The sequence below is a fragment of the Protopterus annectens genome, chromosome 16.part0 (assembly GCF_019279795.1).
Source record: "Protopterus annectens isolate FY-2018-M chromosome 16.part0, PAN1.0, whole genome shotgun sequence".
NCBI lineage: Eukaryota > Metazoa > Chordata > Ceratodontiformes > Protopteridae > Protopterus > Protopterus annectens.
Window position 1 is genome coordinate 290,749,730 of NC_056750.1, and position 22,164 is coordinate 290,771,893.

Consider the following 22,164-nt stretch of genomic DNA (forward strand, 5'->3'; position numbering starts at 1 on the left):
GTCCCTTGGGATTGTTTACGGAACCACATCTTTCCCCTTCTGGCCTTTGGGGTAAGGCCTAGAAGGAGTAGAAAACGGACTCCGACGGCAGAAAGCGTCTTGCCATCAATCTTGCACCTAGTCTGGGTTTCTTTCACTTGTGGACCAAAAAGAGATGATCCATCAAAAGGGGAGTTCGTGAAAGACGCCTTGAAAGGTTCCAAAATTGCATAGCCGCATCCAGGCGTGCCTACGTAAGGCTACCCCTGTTCCTGGCTCTGCTCGCTCCATCGCCGCATAAGAGAGGAGGCGATGGAGGAGTTGGAAATAGAATTAGGATAGCCAGCTGCGTGTTCATTTTCTCTTGAAACCCGCAGCTGTAGGGTCCTTCAGCATTTCACTCGCTTTGATCAAGTCCCTTTGAAGACGAGTGAAATGGCACAGGTAATTCAGCTTAACGATAGTAAATGTCGCTGAGGAGAACATCCGCTTCCGTACCTATCCATGGACCTAGATTCCTTGTTAGGTGGATGGACAGGCACTGAAGGATCAGCCAGTTCCTTCTTTGTGGCGGCAGCTACCACCATAGCATCCACAGAGACTCCTTTTGATAAAAATTCCTTGTCTGATGGAGCTGTGATGAATTTGGAGGGTCTCCTGGGAGTGGGGTCCACTGAATCAGGAGCCGTCCATGCCTTTTAGCAACCACCTGCATGAGGGGGTCAAGGGGGACACCCAGGAGGTGGAAGGACGAGCCAAACGCCTCAAGATACACAGATTCGTCCTCCGAAGGGTTGAGGGCTGGCCAATTTCCCTCTGTTTAAGGATCTCCAGAATGTCTGCAAATGAGACATCTTCAGAAGGGGAACGGGGAACCCTCAGAATCATCCAGATCTGTGTCCGACGTGATAGACTCAGGTGAGTCAATGTGCTTCCTCTTGCACTTCCTCTTCCGAGGGGCTCTTCTGCCAAATCAGGAGAGGCCTCGAAGAGGATGAAATCCCCAAAGGGAGCTCCTGAGGAGTTGGCTCTCTGCGGTCCGGGATGAGGGAGTGAGTCGATTTACCTGAGGCAGCATAGAGGGAGGGCTGACGGAGCCGACTGTGGAGTAGAGCCAGGCTCTAACACACTCCGCATGACCTCGAAGCACCCCTGTCAGGCAGAGCCAGAGGTCCCCGCTCCGAGGAGCTAAGGACCCCTCGGCACCGACAGTGATGGCTCCGAGGCCGATGTCGGAGCCGAACTCACCAGCGGCACCGAGAGGGAGGGTCGGACAAGGGTCCGATGCCACTCACCCCTCGAGCCGACGAGGGAAGTCCGGCGCCGAGATTCCTCCATGGAAGAACGGAGCCGAAGACAATTGTCTCGGCTCCGAGGTGACCACAGTCTCGGTTCCGACCGGCCCGAACTCAAGAGAGTCGAAGGAGGAAAGAGTTGATGGACGGGCAGGCACCGACTGATGAGTCGGGCTCTGAAGCATCTGGGCTAGTGCCTCGGACTTGAGTAGTCGACTCACCACCCTCTGAAGGTCATGATCGGACAGCCTCGATGACCTAGAGGAATGAGACCTTTGGCCCGTTCAGACAGCAGGGGAGATCCTGGAGCCGAATGAACGGAGCCAAGAGAAGGTGACCTAGACCTCTTTCTGGTTGTCGGCTCAAGATCTTGTCGGAGCCGACACGGGTACTCGATAACCTCGGCCGAGCCGAGGAAGCCACAGAAACTGTGGACTGAGTCTTATCGGCTCCAGCCGGAGCCGATAAAGGCAAAGGTTGAACAACCTGAGGTCTCGGCTCAGAAGCCGGAAGACCTCGATGCCTTGGAGGGCTTCCCTGTTGAGACAGACAGGGAATCCTCAGGCTTCAACAAGCCTCTCAGAATAAGCTTGTTTTTCTTTCCTGCAGGACCCTGGGGCTGAAGCCATGGCAAACAGCACAGGAGTCCTGCAGGTGCAAAGGCCCCAGACAATAGACACAAGAAGTGTGAGCGTCTGTCAGAGACATTTTCTGACAGCACGCATCACACTTCTTGACTTTGCTTCTTTTGACATAGCCTAACTGGTGAACACAAACACACACTCAAACACACCAGTTATACCCTGTCAGAATAACAACTTTAGTAAAAATACTAAAAAATAAAGTACAATAAACAGTAGTTAAACTACACAAACACTCCCTAGGGAAGGGAAGGCCTAAGGCCCAAGGGAAGAACTAAAAGTTCTTTTAAACAAAAACGGGAAAAATTAGGTCGGGATAAAGTTCAATGAACTACACTAATTTGAGAATAATTAAACTAAAAAAGGGGTAAAAAGAGTAACTTTTAATAGAAAAAGCTTAAACTCACCAGGAACCGGTAGAACAACCAACCTCGAAGCTGTAGCGGCAAACGAGATCTGGGGTAACTCTCGCCTAGCATTGTGGGATATAAGGGAAGCCTCGAGCCGGTGGAACCAACTCTTGAGCTTTAGGAGCCGAGGTCGGCTCCGAACCCATCCAGCAAGAATGAAGGCGAGATAGACAACTTAACATTGCTTAATTAGAGTGACATCAACAACTTGTCATCCAATGGTTTTAAATATGATGAGCCTGCGCTCTTTTTATGCTGAAGAAGCTCCTACTTTAACAGGAGCGAAAACGCTTGTTTATCTTCTATTTTAAATAAATTGCGTTACATCTACTTGAACCTTGGCTCTGTCCGGGCACTTTGTTTGTTTATTCTATAGGTTTCTGTTACTGCACAGATATCGATGTTCTCCATGCTAAGGAGAGTTTCGAGTACATGCCTCTTGAGGTTTAGACTTCTGGCATTGAGTAGCATTACTCATAGTTTCTTATCCCTTGTGATACCTATGGAGGTGGGTTTGTCTTTTGAGCCTTGCCTAAAAAAGGCACTATGGGGGTAGCAAGAGCCTTTGCCAATATCCGAAAGCCCAGGGGTGACAGGTGCAAGCCGTCCCTAGCGAAGCATCGTGGCTTGTCGAGCATGTCATCCCAGGCTGACAGGCATTGGATCCCCTTTGAATGACACCAATACTTAAGCCAATTGTTGAAATTGATCATCTTGTCTTCATATTGTGGCATCATTCTTGGTGAAGGTAAGATGCTACTCAAGGTCAGGGTCATACCGGCCTGGGCTACATGCTCAGAGAGCTCCTCTATGTCTCTTTTCATGTAGTACAGGGAGGTACATCTCAGGTCATTCACACCAGCATGGACAATGACTGAGTCATATTTGTACTTGCCTTGGAGTGACCTGAGTGCTTGTGTTATGTGGCGGATCCTAGCGCCCGACAGGCAGCACACCATGACCTTCTCCTTGTTGAGCCTGGTGAGCGAGACGTCAGTGTGCCTGACGATAGAGTCACCTATTACAAGTATATCAGGTGTGTTGTTTAGCCTTAAGGGCTGTGACTGTTCGGCACACTGGCTTTGTGAGCTATGTGTTACACGTGTTTTGTTTTGGGGTAGCGCTTGCTTCGGTGTCTGCTTTGGAGGTCTCTGCTGCTTAGGCAGATTTTTATTTAGAGCCTCCGAGTATGTTTTTGTGTGTTTATGTGTTTGGTTTGCTGTCGTGGTAGGTCTACGTGAGACTGGAATTGTAGTGAGTGTGGTTTCCTTTTCCTCCTGACTGGTTACGTCATTACTGAGTTGAGAGAGCTTAACCTCCAGTTTGGCTATATGGTTGCATCTCTCACATGTGTTGGAATTTGTTGGGAGGAGGAGAGGGTTGTCTGTGTACATGAGGCAGTTGTAACATTGCCTCAAGATTCCCAGATTCACCAGCTGGACCGGAGAGGAGACTGACAACTGACCTTTGGACATGCTAGAATAGTATTGGGAATTCCTTTATAATTGAAAAAAAAGGGCCAATGGGGAACAAGGTACTCAAGGGGTGTTTGTGAGGGTGTAGTGCTTTTAATTTTTTAGCGCTGACCTATATAAATGCTTTAGTGAGCAAGTGCCAGGTAACTTAAATGCAATGTGCTACAGGTAACTTAAATGTAAAAACGACAAACAGTAACTTTCATTCAAGTGAAACAAGGAAATAAGTACAGTAAGCAATGCAGATATCACTAGGGATCCACAAAAGTGCTGAAAAGCCGTGTTTTAGGTGGAATTAGCGTTTCAGGGAAATAACAAGCAAACAAACAACAAGCATACAAACAAAGCTAGATTCAGCAGGCCTGGATCTTGTCTATGCTACAGCAAACAAGGTGTACCAATTTCAGTAAGAAACAGTTCAAATATGCAGGCACTATAAGCCTTTAACCAGAAATTCCCAGCTCAGAAGGGCAGAGTCCAGCCTCTCCTCCCACAAGAGTGCAGACCACGAACCTTCTTAATGTAAAATAACTGGCCTGAAGCCCAAGTGCTTAAACCAGAACTAATACACTTTTAGAATAACAGACACTGAGCCCTCAATCAGCAGTTCCCAACTTAGAAGGATGTAAGCTACCTTTCCTGCCACCACAGTGCAGGCCACAAACCTTCCTAATGTAAAACAACTGGTCTGAAGCCCAAGTGCTTAATCCAAAAGACTTAGAATGATGGCTACACTTTAATCAAGTTACTACCAAGCAGTAATAAATACAATTGAATACTTTAAAGAATGCCTGGATTAGTGCTCAGGTTATACAAACAAAGCTAGATTCAGCAGGCCTGGATCTAGTCTATGCTACAGCAAACAAGGTGTACCAATTTCAGTAAGAAGCAGTTCAAATATGCAGGCACTATAAGCCTTTAACCAGAAATTCCCAGCTCAGAACGGCAGAGTCCAGCCTCTCCTCCCACAAGAGTGCAGACCACGAACCCTCTTAATGTAAAATAACTGGCCTGAAGTCCAAGTTCTTAAACCAGAATTAATACACTTTTAGAATAACAGACAGTGAGCCCTCAATCAGCAGTTCCCAACTTAGAAGGATGTAAGCTACCTGTCCTGCCACCACAGTGCAGGCCGCAAACCTTCTTAATGTAAAACAACTGGTCTGAAGCCCAAGTGCTTAATCCAAAAGACTTAGAATTATAGCTACACTTTAATCAAGTTATTACCAAGCAGTAATAAATACAATTGAATACTTTAAAGAATGCCTGGATTAGTGCTCAAGTTATACAAACAAAGCTAGATTTAGCAGGCCTGGATCTAGTCTATGCTACAGCAAACAAGGTGTACCAGTTTCAGTAAGAAGCAGTTCAAATATGCAGGCACTATAAGCCTTTAACCAGAAATTCCCAGCTCAGAAGGGCAGAGTCCAGCCTCTCCTCCCACAAGAGTGCAGACCACGATCCCTCTTAATGTAAAATAACTGGCCTGAAGCCCAAGTGCTTTAACCAGAATTAATACACTTTTAGAATAACAGACACTGAGCCCTCAATCAGCAGTTCCCAACTTAGAAGGATGTAAGCTACCTGTCCTGCCAATACAGTGCAGACCACAAACCTTCTTAATGTAAAACAACTGATCTGAAGCCCAAGTGCTTAAACTAAAAGGCTTAGAATGAGTTACACCAAGCAGTAATAAATACAACTGAGTACTTTTAAGATGACGCAAAAGCAAAATAAAGTAGGAAGAAACAAATACAGTAAAAGCAGATACATTTTTTTTTTTTTTTTTTGAGTGAGCAAATGAGATGGGCCCAGGAGGAGTATCCAAGTGCAAATTTACAAGAGGGGCAGGCAGTTTCAAAGCCACCAAGATTAACACCAAGACAAAAACAGGGAGGGTGGGTGGGGACCTACTGAAAAAACAGTCAACTTCTAGCTAGATATTGCTCAATGCAATGTTATGGTGGGAATATCAAAAGAAAATGGCAAGGGAGAACCATTTGGAAACTGGTTTGACACCGGTTGTCTTTATTTTAACTTTCATAAGAAATTAATAACTGATCAGAACTTCTGAAGGCTTTAGTTTTGTCAAAACAGTATCATAATTGTCTGTGGATACCCAGACTATGAAGAATCCATTCTCCCTCATTTTTAGGTTCTGGAAAGAAGACAGGGAAGTAACGTGGCTCAAAGTGAACTCAGATACCACTTTGAGTATAAAGGAAGGATTCTGTCTTAAAAAAACCCTATCTTTGAGGAAAATTAGTTAAGACTGACTTACCATAATAGCAAGCAACTCAGTCACTCTTCTTACAGAAGTCAGAGCAATCAGAAAAACTGTTTTCCATGTTAAGAACCACAAATCAGCATGAAGGACTGGTTTGAATGGAGCAAGGTGTGACAACAGGAGGTACTGCCAGCCATGCCAGGTGAAGTATGACAGTGGATGTATGACTTGTGCTAGCACAGCTAGCTAGAATTTCGTAAATAATTATATGACATTTGTATATCTAGTTGATTTGTGGGCAGCCACGGTGGTGCAGTGGTTAGCATTGTCGCCTCACAGCAAGAGGTTCTTCGGTTCGATCCTCAGCTGGGGTGCCTTCTCTGTGGAGTCTGCATGTCCTCCCTGTGGTGGCGTGGGTTTCCTCTGGGTGCTCTGGTTTCCTCCCACATCCCAAAGACATGCTTGCAGGTGGATTGGACACTCTAAATTGGCCCTAGGTGTGAGTGCGTGTGTGTGTGTGCCTTCTGTGGAAGGTTGGGCGCCGGGCTGGCAACTCGACACTGTAAAACTCTACTGCCAATCATGAGCAGACAGGTGATCCGCTGTGGCGACCCCTAACCGGGAAAAGCCGAAAGAAGAAGTAGTATATCTAGTTGATTTGTGCAGATGCTTGTGCTGAAAATGTATGTGAGGTTTGCCTGTGTTAAAATTTATCAACAGTGCACTCTGCTGGAATAAAAAGAAATGTACATGTATTACTGTAACTGAATTAAATGTATATGTTTTAATACAGGATACTGGGACAGCAAAAGGTTAACCAGCTGGCTTATTTTAAGACAAATAAAGGAAATGTAAAGAGCTGTTAAACCACTAAAACAGCACCCCACACTGCTGAAGAGGATCAGAGACGTTACACCTGGAAGAAGCCTTTGTTCATTAATTCAGTAAGCCGTCTATGTTAAATTCCTGTCTAGCTTCAAAGGGGGAATAGTCAGAGAACATAGTTAGGTGACCAGATAAGGTCATTCTGCAAGCCATCTTGGATATTATATTTTACAGGGAGTAATCTCTCAGTCGACAGCATTCTGTTTGGGGGCCTGACTAGAAAGACTGCTGACATATTTCACTTTGCCTTGCTCAAGTAAGTTATTAGGGAACAGTAATTTCTTTAGATCATTCAAGAATATAGTGCAGCTTAGTTTACAGATTATTTTTCTTTATTTGCCTGAGCCTGTCCATCAATGTTATTTCTCATGATTTGAGCTCCGTGGTTTAATGTGAATATATATTCAGTATTTTCATGCTCTTTTATAATTTATTAATAAATATATTTAAAGCTTTTACTGTGGCTGGTCCTTGTAGAAAGTATTTAATGTTTGAGAGTGCTTATATTTATCTGGTGACACTGTGTTGGTCACTCCAGAAGGTCTAGCAGTCTTGGTCAACTACTAACTCCCTTGTACTCTTGCCTGAAGGGGGCACAGCAGGTAAATCTGTGCCAGCCTTTCCCAGTTATGTGCGCGTGAAAAATCAAATCTCTCAGTGTGTGGGTGTCAGCTACTTGGGGCAGGGACACGAAGTACTGGGTTACAGAGAGGGTGCTGCAAGACTTGGCTTGGACACTTAGCTGAGGACCTAACCTTACAGATGTACCAGTGGGAGTCTTATTGGGGACCTGGAGAGAGACAGATACAGAGAAATCCAGACCCTAGGCTGAGTGTGTTCCCTGTGTGCTCTTAAAGGAAATTGTGCTTCATGCAGAGATGTCTGCATCTGGAAATACTGAGTGTATCCATTTCTATTCCAGGTACACAGCCCTCTCCAGTGTCAGTGGAGGATTCAGGCTCCTTCCTTACTTGCCCAGAGAAAGCTTGTCACACAAGGGTTAGTTTTTCAAAAAAAAAAATTAAAATCCCAAGGAAAAGAGACATTCTTTCAATGTGAAAATGTATGCAGAACCCCTTTCTAAAACAACCTGATATAAAAATGCACTAAAAGAGGGGGGATCCATGATCAGACATGCTGAAATGGCCAAAGAACCAGGAATATGAAAGGCGAGAAGATAACATACAAACATTGCAGAACCAGAGAAATGCTAGCCTTCTATGGGTCTTGGCTCCTAATGTGGCACCCACTATACAATTGTTTCCATTTGCTAATATATGATTGCCTAGTGGCAGGTTTGTCTCTCTTTTAATTTCTCCAAATTGTTTGCGTTTCTAATACCATGACAGGAATGGACCCCATTCCTAAGTCAAAGTACAATTAAAGTTCATGAAATTACTATTGTTTTAATCGCTGTCATCCAAAAGTGCTTTTGCAGTACCCGCTATGTACCCAGTAATGACTCCTTTTGCAATTCGTATGGAGTTACGTGCATTGATAGCATATTTAAATAGGATTGTAGACTCTTTTTTATAAGACCCATTGCTCCTACTACTATTGGAACTATCTGGTTATCTTTCTAACACATTGCTCTAGTTTCTGCTTGGAAATCCTCATATTTTATGACTTTGTGTCGCTCTGTACGCAGGACACTGTAATCACTGGGTGTGGTGACTTCAATGATCAATGCTTTTGTCTTCTTTTCCTAGACCACTATATCTGGTTTTCTAGCATCTATCTTTTGAACTGTTGGTAATGGGTGATCCCATATGATGTAGATTTCATTGTTTTCTATTATGCTTTGTGGCTCATATTTCCAGTGTTTTTCAGCCACTTCAATACCATAATGTTTGCACAATCCCCAATGCAACAGTCTCGCCACATTATTATGCCTTTCAGTATACAGTCCTTGTGCAATTAGTATGTCGCAACCAGCAACAAGGTGGGCAACTGTTTCCATTTCTGCTTTACAAAACTTACATTTGTTTGTTTCTACCACATGTTCAATGGTCTTTGTAAACCAACTTGTATGTAGCCCACTATCTTGGGCCGCCAATATTAACCTTTCATCGCTTGGTTTAAATTCACCTCCCCTTTAACCATTCCTATGTTCATTCCTGATCAACATGAAGTTCTTCCACAAGTTTTCTATACTTGCAACTATAATTATGCTTTTTCCACATTTCTTGCCTTCTCATCTGGTCCTTCACCTTATATTTTTCTTTTGTTTTTAGGCACATTCAGTTGCTGCCTGATTTTTATCTACTTCTGGTTTGATTTCCATTCCTGCTTGACTAGCCTAGGCAGGGAAGTCATCTTAAATTTATTCTCCTCATGTTTCAAAACTTTCACTACATTTGGGTCTTGTGAGGTCAGCAGATATGTGTGCAGCCCCACAATTGCAGATCTATACATGTAATCAGTTTCAAGGAGCTCCATCCCTCCTTCAGAATGAGGAATACATAATCTTGGTAAGCAATGACTTTTAAAAATCATTTGGTGAGCATGAAGCATCCTTCTTGTTTTCCTATCTAATCTAGCCAGCACAGTTTGTCTCCTTTAATACCTGCTACATGTCTTTAGAAAATATGTGCCTACAGCGTATTAAAATTCTATCATCCAGGCAGTCATCTGAAGGTTTTTCAAGCTAAGGTACAGCAAACAACCCCTGTCTTGTGTGAGCAGGTCCAGTCTGTGAGGAAGCTTATGGCAATTGCCATTGGCCATTTCCAAACTAAAGGAGAAAAAGAAGTTATGTCTTACCACAACCTTCCATCTGTGTTGTCAATCTTCACTAATCCTTTTATTTTATTTATTTATTTATTTTACATTTGTTAACCGGGCTAGTCCAACTGGATACATGTCCATTTTCAGTGTGTTACTAAGAACAAGATTTGTACATAGTAAAAAGACTATTTTCCCAAAAAACAATAAGTAAGTAAATCGAGAAAAGATGGGGATATAATAAGACAGGATTTGGAAAACAGGATTGGTGGTTAGATGGGATAGGTAGAGCTGGACAGAGTAGAATCCTTGACTGTGGGATTGGTTCTGAGCCTTGGAACCAACTCAGACGTTTATTTTAGCGTACGCCTTCCAAACTCTCGAGCTAGGCTTTACCCATAATGCTCCTCCCAAAATTACCTCAGATCAAGTTTGCCCAACACAGTGGCAGATGATAATAATAATAATAATAATAATAATAATACCAGATATGTGTCTCTAATAAAAAGCCAGTCCTGGAAAAATTCAATCCACTAAGAGTCTCAGGCTGGGGGGAAGGAGGAATGGAATGTCAAGGATTAGTGAAGATCGACAACACAAAAGGAACGTTATATTAAGACATAATTCTTTATCTGATGTTGTCAATCTTAACGTAACCCTTGACTGCGGGACAGAGTCTCCAGCTACCTAAATCTTGGGAGGTCTCACAGAAGAATATTCCTAAGCACCATCGAACCGAATGATGCCTGTCCCCTATAGACCTGATTCTATTTGCAATGAGTGATAAAGGTAAGAGGAGAAAACCAAGTGGTTGCTGCAAAAATATCATCTAAAGAGGTTCTGGCATAAAAAACTGCAGAGGTTGCCAGCGCTCTAGTTTAATGGGCTTTTACTGGGTGTGGAAGGCAGAGCCCTTTTGACTGACAGATAAATGTAATACCATCTCTAAGCCATTTTGCCAAGGTAACCTTTGAAACTGGATTACCTAAAGAAAGAGAGAAAAAGGCAACAAACAGTTGGTCAGATTTTCTGAAATCCTTTGTTCTGTGAAGATAAAATCATAGTTGTCTGTGGACGTCTAATAAATGAAGGGAATACTCCCCTTTACTGGGAAAATTAGGGAAAAAGATCAGTAGTTGAAGTGTCTGATTGAAATTCAATTCTGAGACTACCCTTTGGCAAAAAGGGTGGACTGCTCCTAACGGAAAAGTACAGTGTATTCCCTGTTGCAGTCATCACACTTGGGTTATCTGCCTGCAGGTAGCCCTCAGTCGGTCCGAATACCAGAGTCTTGGGATTTCTGCATCGGATGCTGTCACCTCTTCCATGACGTCAGGTTGTCAGGGGTATAAAACATGCAGCTGACGGCATTACATCAGCTTTTCTTCCCCAAGAAGTCAAGAGCCCCCAAAATAGGAAGCAATTACATTGTGTGGAACACCTCCAGTAAAAAGTAAATACCATGCCATAAAATATGTCCAAAAATGAGGATAGGTAGAAAGAATAGAAAAGTCAGGGGGCTGGAGGGAGGGTAACAAAGACTGCAACAGTGAATACACTCGAACATCTACATTTATGTTAAGTGTACACAACTGTACTATGTTCTTCGTGTTTCACTGTTGCAGTCATCAACTTGGGTTGATTCCCAAAGCTGAGGAAGGGTGGAGACAGTCAAGAAAACTGGGGGCTGGCTAGGATGCCCTGCAAGACTGTGGTGGCAAAGGCTGTCCTGGATTTGGAGAAGATAGGCAGGTGGTAATGCTTGGTGAAGGTATGAACAGATGTCCATGTTGCAGTCTCCAGGATGTCCCTGATGGGGGACCCCTCTGAGGGAAGCTGTAGAGGTGGAGGTTGCTCTGGGAGAGTGGGTCTTGACCCCCTTAGGGGGAGGTTTCCCATGTTGCTTGTAGCAGAAATGGATGCAGTGTGCTATCCATTTGGAAATGGTTTGTTTGGATATGGCTTTGCTCTCAGCTCCTGCAACAAAGCTGACTAACAACTAATCAGTCTTTCTAAATGATTTACTCCGGTCTAGATAGAATCTGAGCTGTCTCTGCACATCTAGAGAGTGCAGTATCCTTTCCCAATGTTTTCTGCATTAGGGAAAAAGGTGTGTAAATGAATGGATTGGTTGAGAGCCACAATGGACACCACTTTTGGCATGAAGGATGGGTTAGTCCTGAGGGAGACCCTGTCAGCATGGAAAGTGATGTGATGAAGGGCTCTACAGCCATTAGTGCTTATAGCTTGGATACTCTTCTTGTTGAAGTGATGGCCACAAGTGAGGCTGTCTTCCATGAGAGAAACTTTAACTCTGCTGAATTTGCTGGTTCAAAGGGGGGCAGGGTGAGTTTTCCAACACAAAGTTTAGGTCCCAAGCTGGGGTAAATGCTCTTCTGGGTGGCCTCAAGTTGCTAGCCCCTCTTAGAAACTGTTTGATGACAGGGTGTGAGAAAAGAGGTTGCTCAGTGCTAAAATGAGCAGAGATAGTAGAGGCATGGATTTTAATAGAGGAAAACTATAGACCCCTGTGTAGTAGGTCAGCTAGGTAATCCAGGATGAGAGGGAGAGAGGGCTGTGCTGTATTGGCTCCCTTAGCCTGGATCCAGGTGTAGAACCTTTTCCATTTGTCAGCATAAGACTTTCTAGTGCTAGGGTGTCTGGCCTCGCGTATAACACCTAGAGCCTGTTTACTGAGATTGGCAGCTTGTACAGTGGTCAGGGAATAAGCCAGGCTGCCAGATTGAGGGTCTGCAATTCTTCTTTCCTCTGGGTTAGGAGTGTTGGGATCTGAGGGAGATGCCATGGTGGCACAGGTAACAGGCTGCGCAACAGTAGGTACCAGTGCTGGCATGGCCAGTCTGGGGCAATCAGGATTGTCCTCGTTTTTTCCTCCCTTATTTTGAGAAGTACCCTGGTAATGAGCGGTAGTGGGGGAAATGCATAGACCGAGAGGTTGACCCACGGGAAGGATAGAGCATCCTCTTTCCAGGCCCTGCAGTGAGGCTCCCTGGTGCAGAATTTGGTGAGCTGATGGTTGGAGTGGAAAGCAAACAGGTTGATCTTCGGGGTGCCCTATTTTTGAGATACAATGGTGAAGGTTCTTTGGTCTAGCTGCCACTCGTGTGGGTCCAGAAGACTTCTGCTTAAGCTGTCTGCCAGAGAGTTTAGGGAGCCTGGCAGGAATTGTGCTAACAGGTGTAGTTGCATGGTTGAGGCTGTGTGCCAAAAGGTCACAGCAAGCTTGCACAGAGGGTAGGAGTGAGTCCCTCCCTGCTTGCTGATATACCACATCACAGTGGTGTTGTCTGTTTTGATCAGTAGAGCCTCCGGGAAGACTAGTGGTCTGAAAGCTGTCAGTGTGTGCTGGACAGCTAACATCTCTTTTTGGTTGATGTGCAGATGTATTTGATGTGGGCTCCATTGGCCCTGTATGCACTTGCTGTTCAGGTGCGCACCCCAAGCACAGACTGATGCATCTGTGGTGAGGGTCTGGGAGGCGTGGGGTTGTGAGAAGGGTAGTCCCTTGTTGTGGTAGCATGCTGCTGCCCACCAAAGGAAATCTTTCCTTAGACAAGGTATCACTGGTATAAGAGTTTTCAGGTCTTGAGAGTGTTGACACCAAAGGTTTTTTTAGGTACCATTGCAGTTTCCTCATATGCAGTCTGGCATATGGAATGAGTAGAATGCAAGAAGCCATGAACCCCAGAGCTTGCAGGATTTTCCTTGCGGATAAATGGAGTCTGGTGGCTAGTTGAGAGAAATAGGCTGTCAGGTAGGTTTGCTTTTCTGGTGTAAGGAATGCCATCTCGGATGCTGTGTACAGGCTTGCTCCCAGGAATGTAATTTTTTGGGTGGGTACTAGTTTGGATTTCTTTTCGTTGATAGTGTACCCTATAGGAAGGTCAGTAGGTCCTTTACAAAGTCCAGGTACTTGAGCAGATTTTCCTGACTGTCCGCCTGAATTAGGCAGTCATCTAAGTACGGGTAAATTTTAATATTTCTTTGCCTGCAAAAAGCAATGGTGGGAGCCAGACATTTTGTGAAAACTCTGGGAGCAGTAGATAAGCCAAAGGGAAGTGCAGAGAACTGAAAGTGCAGTGATCCTGCTCTGAAACATAGATATTTCTTGCATGAGTCCCTGATTGGGATGTGTAGTTAGGCCTCTTTTAGGTCTAGGGTGGCTAGCCAAGCATCCTTGGAAAGCATAGGTAGTAGATGCTGGAGGGTGAGCATTTTGAATTTTGGTATCACTAGGAAGGTGTTTAGAATGGATAGATTGAGGCTGGGGCATCAGGTGCCCTCTTTTCTGGGTACCAGGAATAGTCTGGAATAGAAACCTTGGCCTATCTGTTCTGCAGGAACGTGTTCTATTGCCCTCATAGAGAGCAGGGAAAAGACTTGCTTTTTGGCCTCTGCATACTGGTTTGGAGGAAGACCTGGGAACCCTTTTGGGGTTGGTAGTGTGTGGAAATAAAATTTGTATCCCTGGGACGCTATGTTGAGGACCCAGCAGTCGATGGTAATGGTGGCCCAGGTGCTTGCGTGGAAGGAGAGTTTTCCTCCTAGGGGCAAGTGCAGGTGGGCAGAGGGAGGGAGTGGAAGTGGAGAGTCATTGTGAGTTCTTATCATGAGGGGGTGGCTTAGCACTCCCTGGTTTTGAGAAGGAGGAACTCCACTGCTTAGTTCTCTGCATTTTCTGTAGTTGCTGTCTGGGGGGGGGGGTCTGCGCTGAACTTGACCTGGAGGGGGCAGGAAAGGACCAGTGCTTGGAGGGGCAATGCCTACTGAACCTGGGTGGCTGGACCTGCAGGAAATCCTTAACTGTCTGCATAGATTTAGCTTTTTTCCCCCATCTTTTTTAAGACCTCCTCTGCCTTGGTGCCAAATAAGTTGTCTTTGTGCAAGGGTGCAGCCAATAATTTGGATTTGACATGGTCTGGCAAGGGCTGTTCCTTAAGCCAAGCATGCCTTCTAAGGACAGAACCAGTGACTGCTGCCCTGCAAGATGCTTCTAGGGAGCAAAACCACATTGTAAGGTGTGCTTATAGTTATTTGACTTGCAGAATGCATTAACTCTTGCAACTCTTTATTTTCTGCACAAGCACGAAAAGATATTTTTTGTTTGAGGAGTTCCATGGTATGTTGCTGAAATTTTAGCATATGGAACCGATAATTTAGTGTTCTAATAGCAAGAGTAGCAGAGGTGTACACTTTTTTACCCCATCTGTCTAATGCTCGGGAATCCCTATCTGAGGGGGGTGGGATTCTTAGCAGAAGTTGCTTTAATTCCTTTAGGCCCTTGAGAAATAACCTCAGGGTCAGCAGTAAGATTTTTTTGAAAAGGAATTTGTGTGAGTCAGGGACTCTATAATACCTCTCAGGTTTCCTGGGAGCAGGAGGGAGGGTGTCAGGAGTCAAACTAGATTCCATGAAAACATCAACCACACCATCCAGGACAGGAGTCTAAGAATTTCTTGAGTCTCTTTTTAGACTGGGAGTAGTCCTGACATTCCCATTGGAAATTCTCCCTTAAAGTATGTAGGGTTTCCCCAAAGGAAAAGACCTCGGGTGGAGAGGCTGAAGGAATGGATTCCTCTGCATCAGAATCCTCATAAGAAGAGAGGGGTTGCACATCTTCATATTCACATGCATCAGAGTCATCAGACTCCTGTTCAGATAAAACTATTGGGGACAAATCTCTTTTTCTTTTGGAGGGGGTAGCTTGGCTTCACCTGACCAGCATTATAAGGTCTTCCGCCATTTTAAGCATTTGAGACTGAGGCAAGGAAGAAGGTGCCTGAGATTGGGTCGTCAGTTTCTTGGGTGTGGTCCATACCCTGGGCCTTAGAAACTCAGCAGTTTTCAAAAGAATGGTAGATGCAAAAGAAGTAGTCGGTCTGTGTCGAGAAATCGGTAGTGCGCAGTACTTCCTCGAAAGCTGGTGCCTGCTCAGCGGCTCCGGACTCATCCAAGGTAGAGACATCCGCAGGATCCTTAGTCGATGAAGAGTCTTGCAACATACTGGACTCCGAAAGAGTCTCGGTAGAGGCCTGCAAATCCACAGAAGCAGGCATCAGGGGCTGCAAAAGCGCCTCACTGAGGACCAGAGAACTGACGACTAGCTTAACAGAAGCGTCGTTGGAAGGTTTGGACCTGTGCGGTCTGAGACTGTCTTTATCCTTATGTTTTTTCGGAAGATCTGCTGTCGGATGACTTACCAAAGCCATATCGGAATTCGAGGACTGAGGGTGAAAATATCTAGCTACAATAAGGGCCCGATGGTGTATAGTTCTGGCACTGAACAAAGCACAAAAGCAACAGCAGGGGATGTTGTGGTCTGGGCCAAAGCAAGTGATGCAGTAAGAATGAAAGTCTCAGTGTGGTATGCTTTCCACAGGCGATACGATTGTTAACTTTTTCTGACATTGGTTAGAGCAAGAAAAAAAGGATCCCCAATGTGGTAATTAGCTTTAGAAGACTTCAACTTCAATTCGGAAAACGAAAACTCAGGTAGCGGCCGACCGGCACATGTGCGAACTGCTTCGGCTTCAGGCTCCTCGGCAAGAAAGACTGATACAATGGTGTTGGCTGCCTTACTTTATACTACTGACGACCTGACGTCAGTCCTGAAGTGACAGCAACCAAAGCAGAAATACTAAGCCTCTGGTATTCGGGCCGACTGACGGCTACCTTGGCAGGGATAACCCAAATGTGATGACTGCAACAGTGAAATACGAAGAAAGTACAGTTGTGTACACCTACCATAAATGTAGATGTTGAGTGTCTTCACTGTTGCAGTCATGACTGTAGGGTTCTCTCCTGCTGGCAGGCAGTCCTCGGTCGGCCAGAATCCCAAAGTCTGGGTCCGGCGTCGGCTGTTCAACCATGCTCCCTGATGTCAGAGCGCCAGGAGTACAAAGCTGACAGCCGACGCCATCTTCTCCAGTTTTTCTTGCCCCAGATGTCAGGAGTCCCAAAATGAAAAAGGTCCCATAACCTTTGCAAATACACCTCAGAAGAATGGTGAAAAAAGGAACTACACAAAAGTAAAAATAAGAGGGGACAGGAGGGAGGGAGCCAGACTGCAACAGTGAAGACACTCGAACATCTACATTTATGGTAGGTGTACACAACTGTACTATGTTCATCGTGTTTCACTGTTGCAGTCATGACTGCAGGGTAGAATCCCAAAGCTGAAAGAAAGGGAGGTGGTCATAAAGAAGGGGTGGCTAAAAGGCCCTGCAAGACTGCAGAGGCAAAGCTTGCCCTAGACTTAGAGTAGAGAGGTAGATTGTAGTGCTTAGAAAAAGTATGCACTGAACTCCAAGTTGCAGCTTCCAAAATGTCTTTGGTAGGAACTCCCCTGAGGAAGGCCGCAGAAGTGGCAGCAGCTCTGGTGGAATGAGTCCGTATACTCCCTGGGATTTGCTTTCCATGGTGTGAATAACAAAATCTGATTCCATGAGCAATCCATTTAGAAATGGTCTGTTTTGAAATGGCTTTACCTTGGGAACTTGAAGCATAAGAAACAAACAATTGTTCTGATTTTCTGATGTCCTTGGTTCTGTCCAGGTAAAAACGTAGTTGTCTGTGTACATCCAAGGAATGTAAGATCCTTTCCCCTTTATTTTGAGGAGTGGGGAAAAAGGTTGGCAAGTGGATAGTTTGATTTAAAGCCACTTTGGAAACCACCTTAGGCATGAAGGTAGGATTAGTCCTCAAAGATACCCTGTCTTGATGAAAAATAATACAAGGTTCCACAGCCATAAGAGCTTGTAACTCTGAAACTCTCCTGGCAGAAGTTAGGGCTAACAAGATAGCTGTCTTCCAAGAAAAAAACTTGATGTCAGAAGAGGCAGCAGGCTCAAAAGGAGGCAAGATTAGTTTTTCCAAAACATAGTTGAGATCCCAAGCAGGAATGGGAGGAGATCTAGGAGGTCTTAGGTTCTTAGCACCTCTGAGAAACTGTCTCATGAGCTGGTGGGAAAAGATGGGAGGGTCTGTATTATAATGAGCAGAAATAGCAGAAGCATGCATCTTAATGGAAGAGAAAGAGAGACCCTTATGTAAGAGATCTGTCAAGTAAAGTAAAATTAAGGTAATGTTAGGAAGAAGAGGATCAGAATCCTGAGCCTGCATCCAGGAACAAAATCTTTTCCATTTTCCTGCATAAGATTTTGTAGTGTTAGGATGTCTGGCTTCTAAAATGACATCCATAACCTGCTTGGGTAGGAAAGAAGAAATCAAAGGCCCTGGATTAACCACGCCGCCAGGCTGAGAGTTCTGACATGAGAGTGTAGAACCTGACCCTGATGTTGGGACAGAAGGTTCGGAGACTGAGGTAAAATCCAAGGGGGCTCCAGACATAGGTTTTTTAGAGTTGGATACAAAAACTGCCAAGGCCAATTTGGAGCCAGCAAGATTAACATGTTGGGCTTGTCCTGTTTTATCTTCAATAAGACCCGTGGAAGAAGAGGAAGAGTTCCTCCAACTGAATGACAGGGCATCCACTTTCCAAGCTTCTCTGTGGAAAGTCCTGGTGCAAAAATTCTGTAGTTGATGATTGAGATGGGATGCAAAGAGATCTATGTGAGGACATCCCCAGACTGCTGTTATCATCCTGAATATTTTGGTGTCCAGCATCCACTCGTGGATCCGAAAGGTTTCTGCTCAGACTGTCTGCCAGGAAGTTTTGTTTCCCTGGTAGAAACTGAGCTTGAAGATCCAGATTGCAAGCTAGAGCTGTATTCCATAGATCCATGGCTAGTCTGCAAAGGGGGTAGGAATGAGATCCCCCTTGCTTGTTTATGTACCACAACTGTGGTGTTGTCTGTCCGTATTAGTAGTTGTCCTGGTTGTAAAAGATTCCTGAAGGCCAATAGAGCTTTCTGAACGGCTAACTTTTCCTTTAAATTGATATGCAGGTGCTTCTGATCCTTTGTCCAAAGGCCCTGCAGACAGTTTCCCTGAAAATGGGCTCCCCAAGCATAATCTGAGGCGTCCGTGGTTAGAAACTGAGTGGCAGGAGGCAGATGGAAGGGTTTCCCTTTGTTTAGAGCACATGCCCTGGACCACCAAAGAAATTCCTTTTGAAGGCAAGGAAGGACGGAGATCAGTATGTCTAAACTGTGGCAATGCTGAGACCATACACTTTTTAGGTACCACTGTATTTTCCTCATGTGTAGTCTTGCATATGGTATGAGAAGGATGCAGGAGGCCATGTAACCCAAAGCCTGCAGGAATTTCCTTGCAGATAGTTGAGTTAAAGTTGCCAAGGTTTTGAAAGTTGAAGCCAGCTGTAATTGTTTTTCGGATGTCAGAAATGCCATCTGGGTTGTGGTGTTTAGAAGAGCACCCAGAAAAGTTATCTGTTGTGATGGTGTCAAATTTGACTTTTTTATGTTTACAGAGAATCCCAGGAACTTGAGGAGGTTCTGTACAAATTCTAGATGCTGGAGTAAGACATCCTTGCTGGTCTGCCTGAATTAGACAATCGTCCAGATAAGGGTAAATTTGAATTCCCTTGAGTCTGCAGTAAGCTACTACTGGAGCCAGGCATTTGGTGAAGACCCTGGGCGCAGTAGACAATCCAAAGGGCAGCGCAGAGAATTGAAAGAGCCTCGATCCAGCCTTGAACCTGAGGTATTTTCTGCGATCCTGCCTGATGGGAATGTGTAAATATGCCTCCTTTAAATCCAAAGTTACCATCCATGCATCTTTGGACAGCATTGGAAGTAGCTGCTGTAGAGTAAGCATCTTGAATTTTGGAATCTCTAGAAAGGTGTTCAAGACCGACAGATCCAGAATGGGTCTCCATGAGTTTTACTTCCTGGGGACTAGAAAGAGCCTTGAGTAAAAACCTTGTCCCATCTCTGAAAGTGGAACCAGTTCTATGGCATTCATAGCCAAAAGAGCTTCCACCTGGTTTAAGGCCTCCGTCCATTGATGTTTTGGAAGGTCTGGCCATCCGCTTGGCCTTGGCAAGGTATGAAAATGGAATTTGTAACCTCTTAAAACCACATCCAATACCCACTTGTCTTGGGTTATTTGAGTCCAATTTTGATAAAAAAGAGAGTTTTCCTCCGAGAGGGGCTTCCAGGCAAGAAGTTCCTGTAGCCCAACAGAGGGAGTCATTGAGTTTGTTTCCATTGAGTTTGTGACCTGTCCTCTCCTCCCCTAGGGGTGAAAGCAGTCCACTGTCTTGGTCTATAAGAAGCTTGTGTTTGAGGCCTTCCTCTGGAGCGTCTATATCTACCCCTCTGAGGCCTGTCTGAAGTGGGAAAGGACCACTTTTTTAAAGGCCAATTCCTGCTGAATCTAGGTGGCTGTACTTGTAAGAAATCTTTAACTGTTTGCATTGATTTCGCCTTATCCTCCATCTTTTTAATCACCTCTTCAGCTTTTGATCCAAACAAAACATTATGCTGAACAGGAGCATCCAATAATTTAGCCTTTACTTGTTCAGGCAAATTTTGTTCCTTCAGCCATGCATGCCTTCTAATGACTGTGCCGGAGGCAGCAGCCCTACAAGAAGCTTCCAAGGCATCAAATCCACAGTGTAAACCATGCTTCCCAACTTGTTCAGTGGCATGCAATAAGTCATGTAATTCCTTATCATCTGCACAGGCAGAAATAGAAGTAAGCTTTTGTTTTAAAACAGACAAGAGAAATTGCTGGTATTGCAGCATATGAAACTGACAGTTTAAAGCCCTAATGGACAAAGTAGCAGAAGTGTACACTTTTTTGCCCCATCTTTCTAAGGATCGAGAATCCTTTTCAGTAGGAATGGGATTTTTGGCAGAAGCGGCCTTAACTCCCTTAGGACCCTGAGAAATGGTTTCAGGGTCAGCAGAAGGGTTCTTGTATAAAAACAGGTGGGAATCAGGAACCCTGTAATATCTATCAGGCTTAACAGGAGCAGGAGGAAAAGAGTCAGGGTTAAGTTAGCCTCAAAAGGCATCATCCACAATATCCAAAACAGGAGGAATAGCCAGGGGTCTATGTTGGGGAAGAAGAAGAAAATCCCTCAGTCTTTTCTTAGATTCCGAATACTCCTGTCCTTCCCAGTGGAAATGTTCCCTCATTTCATGCAAAGTTTCCCCAAATGAGAAATCCTCAGGGGAGAAGCTGAAGGAATGGATTCCTCAGCATCAGAATCCTCATAAGGAGGGAAAGAATATTCCTGGTCAGAAGAAGAAACTGAAGAAACAGAAGCCTGATCAGAGGAATCATAATAAACATCCTGCCTTGGCCTTTTATCTGGAGGGGGATGTGAACCCTAATCATAGTAAGTAAATCCTCCGCCATCTTGAGTAACTGTTTCTGTGACTTGGGAGCCGGTTCAGAAGAGGCCTGTGTTGCAGTCTTTGATTTAGAAGGAGTCTTTGCCTTTGTCTTTGGCTTTGCCTTTATTAGAAGCTGAGTAGGCCTGAAAACCCCTTCGGAAGCCGGTACCTGCACAGCGGCTCCGGACCCATCCGAAGGAGCATTGTCCGAATGTCCTGCAATAGAAATATTTAAAGGCCTGGTTGGCTCCTCATGAGAGTCCGTTTCGGTCATCGGTTCTGAAATGGCCGACGACAGGGGCTGCAAAAGCGCCTCACTGACGACGGCCGAACCTGAAGCTGGCTCCGCTTGTGCGCTATAATCAGATTTGGACCTCGGAGGCCTGTCTTTATCCTTGCGATGTTTGTGAACTCCGGTAGCCGGAACCATATCCGACATTTTGTAGTTAGAGTGCCTACCGAAGTAATGAAAAGCAAAATCGTACCTTCGCTTAATTGTACGTTGATTGAATCTAGCACAAAACCGACAACTAGCTACATCGTGGTCAGGGCCTAAGCAAGGAATACAGTAAGAATGAAAATCCTTGTGAGGTATTTGCTTCCCACATGAAATACAATTAACTTTTTCTGACATCGGAATGGAGCAAGAAAAAAGTTACCCAAACGGGGTACTTAGCTTTGAGTGGAGAAGAAAATCTTCGGACCGAAGTTTATCAGAAAAAATCGTCAGGAGTCAGTCGACCGGCACTTGCGAACTGCTATCACCGCACGGCAAGAAAGACTGAAGAAGATGGCATCGGCTGTCAGCTTTGTACTCCTGGCGCTCTGACGTCAGGGAGCATGGTTGAACAGCCGACGCCGGACCCAGACTTTGGGATTCTGGCCGACCGAGGACTGCCTGCCGGCAGGGGAGAACCCTACAGTCATGACTGCAACAGTGAAACACTATGAACATCATCCATGGTTTCCGAAGAAGATGAGGCCAAAGGAAGGGAAACCAAACTTGTAGAGGCCAAAAGGGGGCAATGAGGATTACTGAATTCTCCAACTTCTTGGCTTTCTTTAGAAATGGAGATATCAGAGGAGTTGGGGGAAAAGCATAGAGAAGACTAGGGGGCCAGCATAAAGAAGACCAGGGGGTCAGTCATGGAGAAGATAATCTCTTGGCGACTCCCCCGGAGGGGGGATTAGAACTGCTGCACTTGTTGTTCAGAGGGGACACAAAAAGACTGCAGCAAGG

The 22,164-nt window shown here is 45.0% G+C and overlaps 1 protein-coding gene across 3 annotated transcripts in view; it reads right to left on the reverse strand.

The window, feature by feature from the left end:
• The window catches only part of AGGF1 (angiogenic factor with G-patch and FHA domains 1), a 1,405,627-nt gene that overhangs the window by 21,007 nt on the left and 1,362,456 nt on the right, over positions 1–22,164 (reverse strand). The gene's annotated exons all lie outside the window — the stretch shown is intronic.